We start from the raw sequence: 12,620 nt of genomic DNA on the forward strand, positions 1-12,620 counted from the left end.
TACATTAACATTACATTGGGACTTATGGGTTTAAAAGATAAAAAACATGACTAATTAGTTTACAAGTTCCTAACTTGGAATTTATTGGTGTTTTCTCCGCACAAAAAAAAAAAAAAAAAACAAACACAGTGATGTATTAAGTTTGTGTTGATTTATTTTAAATCAAAAAACCTATTCAGTGTGTTTAGTTTCATTTTTTAAATTCAACTTTCTAAAAATTAAGTTTTTTTGTTTTTTTTAATTTTTTGTTTTTAGTGAATATTTTTAAAATTTTAAGCAATTTTTTTTACTTTTTTAGATGCACCTTAGTTAAATGTATCTAAATAGTAAAATATTTGTGAAAAAATATTTTAAAAGATTAATAAATACACAAAAATATGAAAAAAAATGTACAAATTTTGGGTATTTTTTTTTGTATTTTTGATATTTAGTGAATTTTTTTAAAAAAAAATTAACAAATATTATGTTTTTTAAGTGTATTTATGTTAGGTGTGTTTACAAATTAAAAAACTTGCTTAAAATATTTAAAAATTTATTGGAAACAAAAAAATACAGAAAATAAAAGAATTTTTTAAAAAATGTTTTATGAAAACCAAACCAAAACCAAATAAGCTGATTAAGTTTCAAAAAAATAATCATACCATTATGTTAATTTATTTTTATTTTTTTTATAAAATTTATGTTTATAAATCATTTATCAATGACAATGCATTTTCACATCACATCTGTTGTATTAATAGTTGTAAGTATGCCACATTAGATAATAAATAAAATTTGATTAAAAAAATTGTAATTATTTTAACATTATTTTTTATGTGCATAAAAAAATTAATTAAAAAATAAATAGAACATTCACACGTGGAATGAGTGTTATGGATTTTTTTATGATTGATTTGTGTGCACTTAAATTTAACATTTTATTAATTATTTTATTTTATTTTCGTGGGTGTATTTGGTGGTATTATGGCCCATACCCAAGTAAAGTGTGACTAATCAGTAATTCACCGAAAAGAGAACTGTTTTCAAGGACACATTCCTTTATTCTTCTTTATTTATTAGGACTCTCTCTCCCTGCATTCTTTTTTATTATTTTTGCCGTTGGTCATTTTATTTTACAAGGGAAGATAATCCATAAAAGACAGTCTCTAATCACACATGAGTCCCTTATTTATTCTATTGCTAAAAAAGTTAAAAAAAAACAGTCTCTAACCCAAAAAAAGAGTCTCTTATGAAAGAGAAATTGAGAGAGTTGAGAGAGTAATATTGAAAGAGGTTTCTGTATTATTAACACTCTGTCTGAAACAAAATTAGAGACTCCATAATATAGGAGCTCGGATATAAGACATCATGATGATGGAATGTAATAAAATAAGAAAAAGGACGCCGAAAGGAGGAGGCGACCGAAAGCAGCCGAAAGCCTTCTGTCGATATTATATTTAATATATTCTTTCTATACACACTATCATATATAGTATTTAACAATGATATATATATAGTATTATATAGTATTATATTAACAGTATAATATTAACAGCCCCCCTCAAACTCAAGGAGGACAAACATCAACCAACTTGAGTTTGGAGACAAGTTCAACGAAGCGACCAGGAGAATGGGCTTTGGTAAAGATATCAGCAGGTTGATCAGCAGAGGAGATGGGATGGAGATGGACAGTACCATGAGTGACGTGTTGACGAATAAAATGACAGTCAATCTCAATGTGTTTGGTGCGATCATGAAAAACATCATTGTGAGTAATTTGAAGAGCACTTTGATTGTCACAAAAGAGGGCAGTAGCACCAGAGGGGGAAACACCCATGTCATTAAGAAGCCAACGAAGCCAGAGAAGTTCCTGAGTAGTATCAGCAAGAGCACGATATTCAGCCTCGGTACTGGAGCGAGCAGTAAAAGATTGTTTCTTGCTGCGCCAAGAAATAAGAGAATCACCCAAGAAAAAGCAGAACCCGGTAGTAGAGCGCCGGTCAGTAGGATCCCCAGCCCAATCAGCATCGGAAAAGGCACGAAGCTGGAGAGAGGAGCAGGCGGAATAATGAAGTCCATGAAACAAGGTACCTTTGAGATAACGAAGGATACGAACTAATGCGGCATAATGAGGGGTACGAGGAGCTGACATAAACTGGCTGACAATATGAACGGCATAGGCAATATCAGGACGAGTAACAGTGAGATAGACAAGGCTGCCAACCAGCTGACGATATAGGGTAGCATCAGAGAGAAGAGTGCCATCAAGAGGTGTAAGACGACTCTGAGACTCCAGGGGAGTGGAGGCAGTCTTGCAATCCGTAAGACCAGCGCGGGTGAGAAGATCAGAGGTATATTTAGCCTGAGAGAGAAAAGACCCCGTGGAATCATGGAAGATTTCAAGACCCAAGAAATAGCTGAGAGGACCAAGATCTTTCATCTCGAAATGATGGCTAAGAAACTGTTTAAGGCATTCAATACCATCAAGATCATCCCCGGTGATAATCATATCATCCACATAAAGGAGAAGCAAGGTGGTCCCTTAAGCAGTGTTGCGGATAAAAAGAGCAGTATCATAAGAACTGGAGGTGAAACCACAGTCATGAATAGTGGAGCTGAACTTGGCAAACCAAGCGCGCGGAGCTTGTTTGAGACCATATAGAGCACGCTGAAGTTTGCAGACTTTATGAGGGGGATAAGTAAATCCAGGGGGAGGTTGCATGTAGACCTCCTCAAGAAGAACACCATTAAGGAAAGCATTTTTCACGTCCATTTGATAAAGATCCCAGTGTCGAGAGGTAGCAACCGCAATCAGGCTGCGAACAGAGGTGAGACGAGCAACAGGAGCAAACGTCTCTTCATAGTCAATACCATATTCTTGGTTGAAGCCTTTTGCAACAAGGCGGGCTTTGTAGCGCTCAATAGATCCATCAGAACAAGTTTTGATTTTGTAGACCCATTTGCAACCAATGGCAGTCTTGCCAGGAGGAAGATCAACAATGTCCCAAGTGTGAGTTTTGTCTAAAGCCTGCAATTCATCAGTCATAGCTTGCTGCCAAAGAGGATTAGAGCGAGCCTCACGATAGGAGGTCGGTTCATAAGTGGAAAAAGCAGTAGAACCAACAATAAAGTCACGAAGACGAGTAGAAGGTTGGGTTACCCGGTGTGGTCGAGTAGAGGCAGGAGGAGCCAGAGGGAGAGACTCACCAGGAGAGGAGGATCCCGAGGAAGCAAGAGCAGGACCATCAGAGTGAGCAGGGGCATGGGACAGACCAGAAGGCAAGGCAGTCTCGAGAGAGTCCGGCAGGGGTGGTGGAGAGGCCGGCAAGGGCGATGGAGGAAGGTCATCAGAGAACAGATCCGTGGAAGGGTCAGTAAAAAACAGAGAGGGTGAGGGAACGGACAAACGGAAGAGAGAGAGAGAGGAGAACATTTTGTGTTCCCAAAAGACTACATGACGAGAGATACGGAGGCGCTGAGAGAGAGGATCCCAACAACGATACCCCTTGTGTTCAATACCATACCCTAAGAAGCAACAAAGGCGAGAACGTGGTTCAAGTTTGGTACGTTCATGAGGTTGGAGAAGAACAAAACAGGCAGATCCAAAGACCCTAAGGTTGGAGTAAGGAGGACGGGTGCCATGTAGACGCTCATAAGGAGTGTGATTGTGAATGACAGGTGTTGGGATACAATTGATAGTGTAAGCAGCAGTGAGAGCTGCCTCGCCCCAAAAATGTTCCGGACAAGAGGAAGACAGAAGGAGAGCTCGAGTAGTGTCAAGGATATGTTGATGTTTCCGTTCAGCACGTCCATTTTGTTGAGACGTACCGGGACAGGAACGATGAGGTTGAGTACCATGACTCTGAAGAAAGGAAAGAAAGTCAAGATCTTTATATTCCATGGCATTGTCGGAGCGAAAAAGCTTAATATTTTTAGAAAATTGAGTTTTAACCATTGTAGCAAAATTATAATAAAGTTGTTTGAGCTCAGAGCGAGTTTTCATAAGAAACAACCAGGTAAAACGGGAAAAATCATCTATAAAAACAACAAAATAGCGTGCGCCTCCCATAGTAGGAGTAGGAAAAGGTCCCCAAATATCAGAATGAATGAGATCAAATGGTGCAAGAGAAACAGAGTCACTTTTATTAAACGACAAAGCAGGTTGTTTGGCAAGTTGACAGGACACACAATCTAAAACATCAGAACTTACATGACCTAAACAACCACTGAAAATTAGAGATTTTAAACGACCAACAGAAAGATGGCCTAAACGACAATGCCAAAGATGAAAAGGAGATAAAGGAGGAGTAGTGGTAGCAGTGGTAGTAGTGGTAGGAGCTGTGATCTGAGAGGAGTCTGGAACATGAAGATGGATGAGTTCGTAGAGACGTCCATGCTTACGGCCTATCCCAAGAGTTTGCCCCGTCCGAGGGTCCTGCACCAAACAACCAGTACAGGAAAAGGTAACAGTTAGACCATGCTCACATAATTGACTAATGGAGATAAGATTTAAAGTAAGAGCAGGCATAAGATAGACATGGGATAAAGATAAGTGAGAGGTTGAAACAGAACCAACATGACTTACAGACAGAAGAGACCCATCAGCAGTATGGATAGAAGGAACATGAGGAGGAGAAGATAGAGGAGTAAAAATAGTAGGGTCAAAGGTCATGTGATTACAACAAGCGGAATCAAAGTACCAAGAAGTGTTACCTGCGGTGACAGATAAAGCAGTAGATGGAGGAGTACCGGAATTCTGCCAAAAATGTTGAAACATGGCTGCGACATCGGTTTGAGAGTAGACTGGAGTGGAAGGGTCTATAGAGACAGAGGAAGGTAAATCCTCGGAGGCAGCAGCAGCAGTGCGTTGAGCAGGTATTGGTTTAAACGGAGTCCCAGAACGGTGAGAGTGGCTGCGAGAAAAATTCCTGGTGGAAGGACCATTGCGAGAGGCACGAGCGGGATTGCGGAAGCAATCTTGTTGGAGATGACCAGGGCCAGTCTTGTTACAAAACCGACAAAGACGAACTGGACAATTAACCAGAAGATGAGTCAATGGAAGATTGCGGTTGTGACAGTAATTGCAAGCATTGGACCTCTGTGGTGAAGGTGAGGAAGGAGAACTTCGAATCTGGGGAGTGGCAAGAACAGAGTCCACAGGGTGCGGATGGAGAGTACCAAATCTAGTTTCCTCGGACAACAGTTCTGAAATTGCTTGCTCAAGAGTGGGTAAAGGAGTTCGATGAAGGAGAGATGCGCGTACTGGCTCAAAGCGAGGAGTGAGAGCCATGAGAAACTAAACCAAGCGCTGTTGGTCACGGTAAGTAGTAAACAAGGTAGCATCCTTAGTACAGTCCCATGGAGGTTCAGAAAGAGCGAGCTGATCCCAAGCATAATACATTTGGGAGAGAAAATCATTAATGGTTTGAGTGGTTTCTTGGCGCATACCGTGAAGATGACTCAAAAGCTGATATTGGTGAGCAAGGCCAGTAGTCTGATAGCGTTCGTGTAAAAAATCCCAGATGGCTTTGGCAGGAGAGGAAGCAGAGTCAAGTTGGAACCGACCAAACTGAAGGCTGATAGATGTAATAGAAGTATTGCGAAACCAAGTGATGATCTGATAGTTTTTACTATCCTAATCTTCCAGTCGGTCGATATATTTGGCAGTGGAGTCTGTGGCAGCGGAATCTGTGTTCTCGGGAACGGGTTTGCACACATCCCCAGTAATGATGCGCCAAAGTTTCTTTCCTTTGAGGAAGCCAGACATAGCTTGTGCCCATAGGACATAATTAGTCCCGTCAAGAATAGCGGAAATAGGGTGGGTAGTGGAGTCTAGGCGATCCATGAGAGAAAAATAGCACAAATGAGGTAGAATCTGAAAAAACTGAGGTTACCAGTGAATTCAGAAGGTCGAAATTAGTCAGAAAAGGAGTGAACTGACCAAAAATATGACCAGAAAGGCCGAAAATGGAAAAGTCAACGAAGCTGGTCAAACAGGATGATGCAGGGCTGATGCGCGGCGCACGTTAGCAGAGAGTGGCGCGGCGCACGTTAGCAGGCGAGAGGCACAAGGCGCACGGAAGCAGCTAGGGCTGACGTCGGCTGACGTCAGAAACATGCGGCTCACGTTAGCAGATGAGGCCGGGGCGCACAATAGCACCGGACAGTGTAGGAGCGCGTAGAGCGCGTCTGAACCGAGTGAGCGCGTGGCCGAATGTTCTGGCGGCGCGTGGAGGCGCATGCGGCGGCAGATGATGATGAATCTGGTGGCGTTGGCTTCGTCGTGAAGAGACGAAGGTGATGGTACTGTCCAATCTGTGTATTAGGTAAGGACGAGGTACGCAGTAGTGATGCAGAGACTTAAGACACACACCTGTGCTCTGATACCATGAAAGAGAAATTGAGAGAGTTGAGAGAGTAATATTGAAAGAGGTTTCTGTATTATTAACACTCTGTCTGAAACAAAATTAGAGACTCCATAATATAGGAGCTCGGATACAAGACATCATGATGATGGAATGTAATAAAATAAGAAAAAGGACGCCGAAAGGAGGAGGCGACCGAAAGCAGCCGAAAGCCTTCTGTCGATATTATATTTAATATATTCTTTCTATACACACTATCATATATAGTATTTAACAATGATATATATATAGTATTATATAGTATTATATTAACAGTATAATATTAACATCTTAATTTACTAGTCTTTATGTTAAAAACGGGTGAAAATCATAAATCTATTAAAATCGGTTTCAACTGTATGGTTTAGTCTACGCTTTTCGAGAAGACGATTTGGTTCCAATTGTAAAAAATTAAGAATGGTTGATTACAATTCAATTTTCTAGTTGGGGGTCAAAATTAATTTTGGTGGCGTTATATGTATTAATCAGTGTATTAATTAAATTATAAATACTAAAAATATCTTAAATTATGCAACATCATCAATTAATACACTAGTTAGTACACTAGACTAGATAATAAATAATGAGAGAAGAGGGTATACAAACTTGCTAAGATATGAGAGAGGAAAATAAGAGATTTCAATCAAGTTAAGTGCATCAAAAGAGAGGATTCTAAGGTATTTGTGAAGGATGAAGAGATTAAAGAAAGATAGAAGAACTATTTTGTAAAACTATTAAATGAGGAATATAGAGGTACGACAATAGGGGTAGAAATGACTAGTAATACGATAAATCAAGACTATATGTTTTATCGCAGGAGTAGGAACTTTGAAGTAGAGATTGCACTTAAGAAGATGAAATCAAATAAGGTTTTAGGACCCAATGATATCCTTAATGAAGCTTGGAAGTGCTTGGGTAAAAAGGGGGTTGCTTGGTTGACTAGGTTGTTTAGCAAAAATTTTGTTGACAAGGAGCATGTCAGATGAATAAAGGAAGAGTATTTTAGTGCTAATATATAAGAATAAAGGAGATGTCTAGAATTGTAACAATTATAGAGGAATCAAGCTAATGTGCCATATAATGAAAGTGTGGAAGAGGGTGATGGAACGCCGATTGTGAGATATAACAGAGGTGTTAGATAATTAATTTGGGTTTATGCGCGGTAGGTCAACAATGGAAGCGATTTATCTTTTGAGGAGAACAATAGAAAAGTATAGAGAAAATAAAAGAGACATTCATATGATTTTTATCGACCTTAAGAAAGCATATGATAGAGTGTCCTGAGATATAATATGGTGGGTGTAAGAGAAAAAAAGGGTAACAAAAGGTTACATTGATGTGATTAGAGACATGTATGAAGGGATGGTGACCACTATTAGATCACCTACTGTAGAAACAAATGAATTTCCTGTCATTGTTGGGTTACACCAAGAATCTACCTTAAGCCCTTATCTTTTTACTTTAGTTATGGATGAGTTGACGAAAAATATTCAGGATGATGTATCATGATGTATGCTTTTTGTAAACGATATCGTGCTAGTGGATGAGACTAGAAAATTAGTTAATACAAAGTTGGAGATTTGGAAAAAAAAAAAAACTCTTGAATTTAAAGGTTTTCAGATAAGCAAAAATAAGACAGAGTACATTAAGTGTAAATTTAGCAACAGTAACAATAAAAACAGAGGAGAAGTGAAGATTGAGAACCAAGAATTGTCTAAGAGTGAACATTTTCGTTATTTAGGGTCGATTATCACAACAACGGGGGAGATTGATGCGGATGTGACCCATAGGATTAAGGCGGGATGGTGTAAGTGAAGAAGTGCGTCTAGGGTACTGTGCGATAAACAAATACCCACTAGACTAAAAGGTAAGTTCTATAGAATGGTTATTAGACTAGCGATATTGTATGGGACGGAGTGTTGTGCAACCAATAAACAACATATAGATAAGATGAGTGTGGTTGAGATGAGAATGCTAAGGTGGATGTATGGCAAGACTAGACTAGACAAGACAGAATTATATTCGGGAATGGGCAGGAGTAGCACCGATAGATGATAAGTTGAGAGAGAATCGATTGAGATGGTTTGGTCACATTCAACGAAGACCAACAGAGGCAGTAGTGAAGCGATGCGATGCTGTAACGGTACAGGGGAGTGTTAGGGGACGAGGTATGCCTAGATTAACGTTGGCTAACGTTGTAAATAGAGATACGAATCTACTTAATTTGACTAACGAAATGACTTTTGATAGGGCTGCGTAGAGAAGGAAGATTCAAGTAGCCGACCCCATTTAATGGGACTTAAGGCTTGGTCTGGTTTGATTTGGTTTTATGCGCAGAGTGTTCTACTGCTACAAGATGCTTAGGTAGCGTGTGGTAGAGTTTTCTATGATTTGAGAATAAAATTATATTTTGAATTTGTGAGTTTTGGAATTATGATTTGAGTGTAGAAAATTTATTTGATTATAATATTTGAATTGAGTGTTGAATTGAGTTTTTAAAAGTTTGATGTGACATGTGAAATAAGAAAATTTGTTTGGTTATGAGTTTTGAAAAAAAAAATTCAAAACTTAATTCCAAAAGCTATAACTCATAATCAAACATACAACTCAAAACTCTATTCAAATTTTTGATCAACAGCCATAACCAAACTTTTTTTAAAATTCAATTCAAAAAATTAATTATTAACAAAAAAACACTGCTAACCAAACTCTTTTTAAAATTCAATTGAAAAAATTAATGATTAACAAAATATAGCAGTTATCCCAATTTTTTTTCAAATTCAACTCAAAAAATTAATAATTAACAAAAATTTAAAAATAAAAAATTTTTGTATTGAAAATATTATAAACAAAATAATTTGAAGGTCACAATAAATATTCAATTACTGATCAAACCGAGCGTATGATTGTATATTTGATTCGAATTATGTTTTTTACAATATTTTTCAGTTGAAATATTTTATATTTTTAATAATTACTGTCACAAATCATTTGCTAGTTATTATATTATCATTTTCAAATAAATGGCTATAAAATTTATCAATATTATATATAATGAGAGTTAAACAAAAATTAAAATATCATTTGATTAGTATCTACACAATTTATCATACATAATTTAATATTATTAAAAAAATTCTATTTGTCAAATTTTATCACTTTCATGAAAAATCTATAAACTTATACCGTCCTCACTTTTATTATTGTGCCTCGCTCATAAACTTCTGTACCGCCTATATTATTATGACTGTTGATTGATATATTTGGTATTGAAATAACCAAGTCACCCCTATTTTATGAAATGTTAAATTGATATGTTAGTCAAAAAAAAAAAAAAAAAAATTAAAATTAAAATTAAAATTTCACTCCTGTCAGAGCGTCACTCCTCTGCAATACCTCGGTGGATCAGTTGGTCAGTTTTTGATGGACATCTCCAAATTTCAATTATGTCCACTACATTCTTCTTTTTCATTTTTTCTTTTTTCTTTTCTTTTTTCACATGAGAAAAGAAGGTAGGACCCATAAGGAAGTCCCACTTCATTCTTCTGATTCACAAAATATTTGTAGTCTTTTATTTATTTATATAATTTTTACACTTCGTGTATTACTGAAAATTGTAATGCTCATAGGGATTATCGATTTTTATTCAATTAAATAGTTTAAATAGAGTGATTAATTTATAGTTAAAAGTAAAGCATATATACAAAATTGAGATTTTTGTTTTACTCATGTGTTTTGTTTTTGAAAATAATTTTTGTTTTTTTTTAAGTATTAACCAAATAATTTGTTATGATTTAGATATATATGGATGATTTAAATTTTTTTAAAATTTGAAAAAAATTTAATATTTAAAATAAAAAGGTCAAATTACATATATCCCTCAAGATTTAGCTAAATACAGATACCCTTCTGAGGTTTCGAAAATTCTCACCCTCTAAGGTTTATATTCGCGTAACAAATTGACCCCTACCGTGAACTACACTGTTACAAAAGTGTGCTGACGTCACCAAAATGTATATTGATGGACCATATCACCCCTGGGACTTCGAGGGTATCTGTAATTTAGCTAAACCTTAAGAAAGTATAGGTACTTTGCCACTTTTTTTTTGTTGAACACAACCAAACAACCTGCTTTAACCTAAAATCCCTTTGGTTTGTTGTTTAAAAAAAATATATCAAACTTTTTTTAAAAAAAACAAAAACTAATTTAATAAAATAATATGAAGAAATATATTTAATTTGTAAAAAATTATTTCTAACCACTCAAATGATAAAATTACATAAAAATGATAATTATTTTTTATCTTTTATTTCTTAACCAAATTAATTTTTTATTTTTTAAAAAAATTTCTAAAAATCAAACCATATATAGCCTAAATGGTAAATTACAAATACATCCCCTGAGGTTTGATTAAAATACAAATCGTCCCCTGTAGTTCTGAAAATTACATTCCACCCTCTGAAGTTTCTAATTTCATAACAAATCGCTCATTTTATTAATATATCATTAAATCAATTAATAGTTTTTAATTATATTAGAAATATGTTTTAATTAACAATTTAAGTAATTTTATTATTGTATAGGAGAGTAATTATGAATTTTATTTATTTAGTTAATTTTGTTAAATAAAAATTTTTAACAAGGGGTGTTTGTAAGTTTTCAAACCACAGGCGGTTATTTGTACTTTAAGAAAATCTCAGGGGTGTATTTATAATTTAACCTAGCCTAAAAATCAAACTAGTCAAAGGGCATTTTAGTCAATTTATTGTCTTGGTTAATGGAGTTAATTGTCAGGGGCGGGATGTAATTTCTGAAACCTCAGGAGTATCTGTAATTTAGCTAAACCTCGAGGGGTATATGTAATTTTCCTAAATAAAAATAAAAAATATTTAAAATAAAAATATAAAATTTGTAAATATTTAAAAAAATAAAAAAAATATATTTAAATTTTTCTTAAAATAACTTTTGTCTAAATTTTTTTAAATGATTTAAAAATAAAAAAATATTTTGTTTAAAGATAAAAATAAATAAATAAATATTTTTTTACAAGAATAAAAAGTAAAAATTTCAAAAAAATAAATTAAATAAAAAAATTAGTTTCAAAACTCATAAATAAGTTTTCAAAATATACAACTCAAAAACTAGTTTCAAAACTCATGACCAAACAAGGTTTCTTTTTTCAAAACTCATTTTAAAAACTTATCTTTCAAAATACAATTTAAACTCAAAATTCATTTCAAACTAATGTCTCCTGTGAATCTTTCTTTTACACTAAAAAATTTAAAAATTAAACCATAGCATGAGATAGTTCCGCATATTTAAAATAAATGTAGTAACGCATTGCTTTTTAGAATTTTTTATTTTTTTATTTTTATTTTTTTTGGTATAGGTATTTTGAATATCTGACAGAGTTGGTCGTCCATTAGGCAAGCTTAAAAACCACTGTGAAGACCCTATAATTGAGAACAATGTTTTAAAAATCAGACCGGTGAACAAATTAGAAAAGGGATCGAGTGGACGGGTCACCAGTTCAATCGTCGGGTTGAACCGGAATCGAACCGTGACGTAATAAATATATTAAAATTATATTTAAATAAAAATATAAGTAATAAAATTATAAATTAAAAATATTAAATTATCTTAAATATTTGTCCTCATATTTTTTTTATTGAAAAATATAATAATATATTTTAAAATATTATTAATTTCAATTTTGGAAGATGAAATCAAATATTTAATATTCCCTCCATATGATTTTAATTCAAATAATTTGATTGAAAGGAGAGCAAAAATTTTGGAGGGATATCAAAATTTCAATATTCCTTCCAATACATTTGATTGAATCTCACATGGATTTCTTAAGTCTTTTTGAAAGAATTTTTTCTTATAAATAGGTGAAGACTTTCACAATAATTTCATCAAACTCTTAATAGGATTCTTCACAAAAGGAGAACCTTGAAAAAGAGTTTCAAATTAAATTTTCTTATATTCACTAAATACGCCGGTTTTGAGTTTTGGCCGGTTTAGAGGATATGTCTGGATCGGAACCCCGACCTGTCGACAGTTCAACTGGTCGAACCGGCTGGTCTGATCCGATTTTCAAAACCTTGATTGAGAAGGCTCCCAAAATTTTAGAATACTTATATATATATATATATATATATATATATATATATATTGTTGTATTAAGCAAATGCAAGTAATGGGAAAGCTCAAAACATTTGTTATTTGTTCGG

Source organism: Camellia sinensis, chromosome 8 (assembly GCF_055761805.1).
Source record: "Camellia sinensis isolate YWXY chromosome 8, ASM5576180v1, whole genome shotgun sequence".
Classification (NCBI taxonomy): Eukaryota; Viridiplantae; Streptophyta; class Magnoliopsida; order Ericales; family Theaceae; genus Camellia; species Camellia sinensis.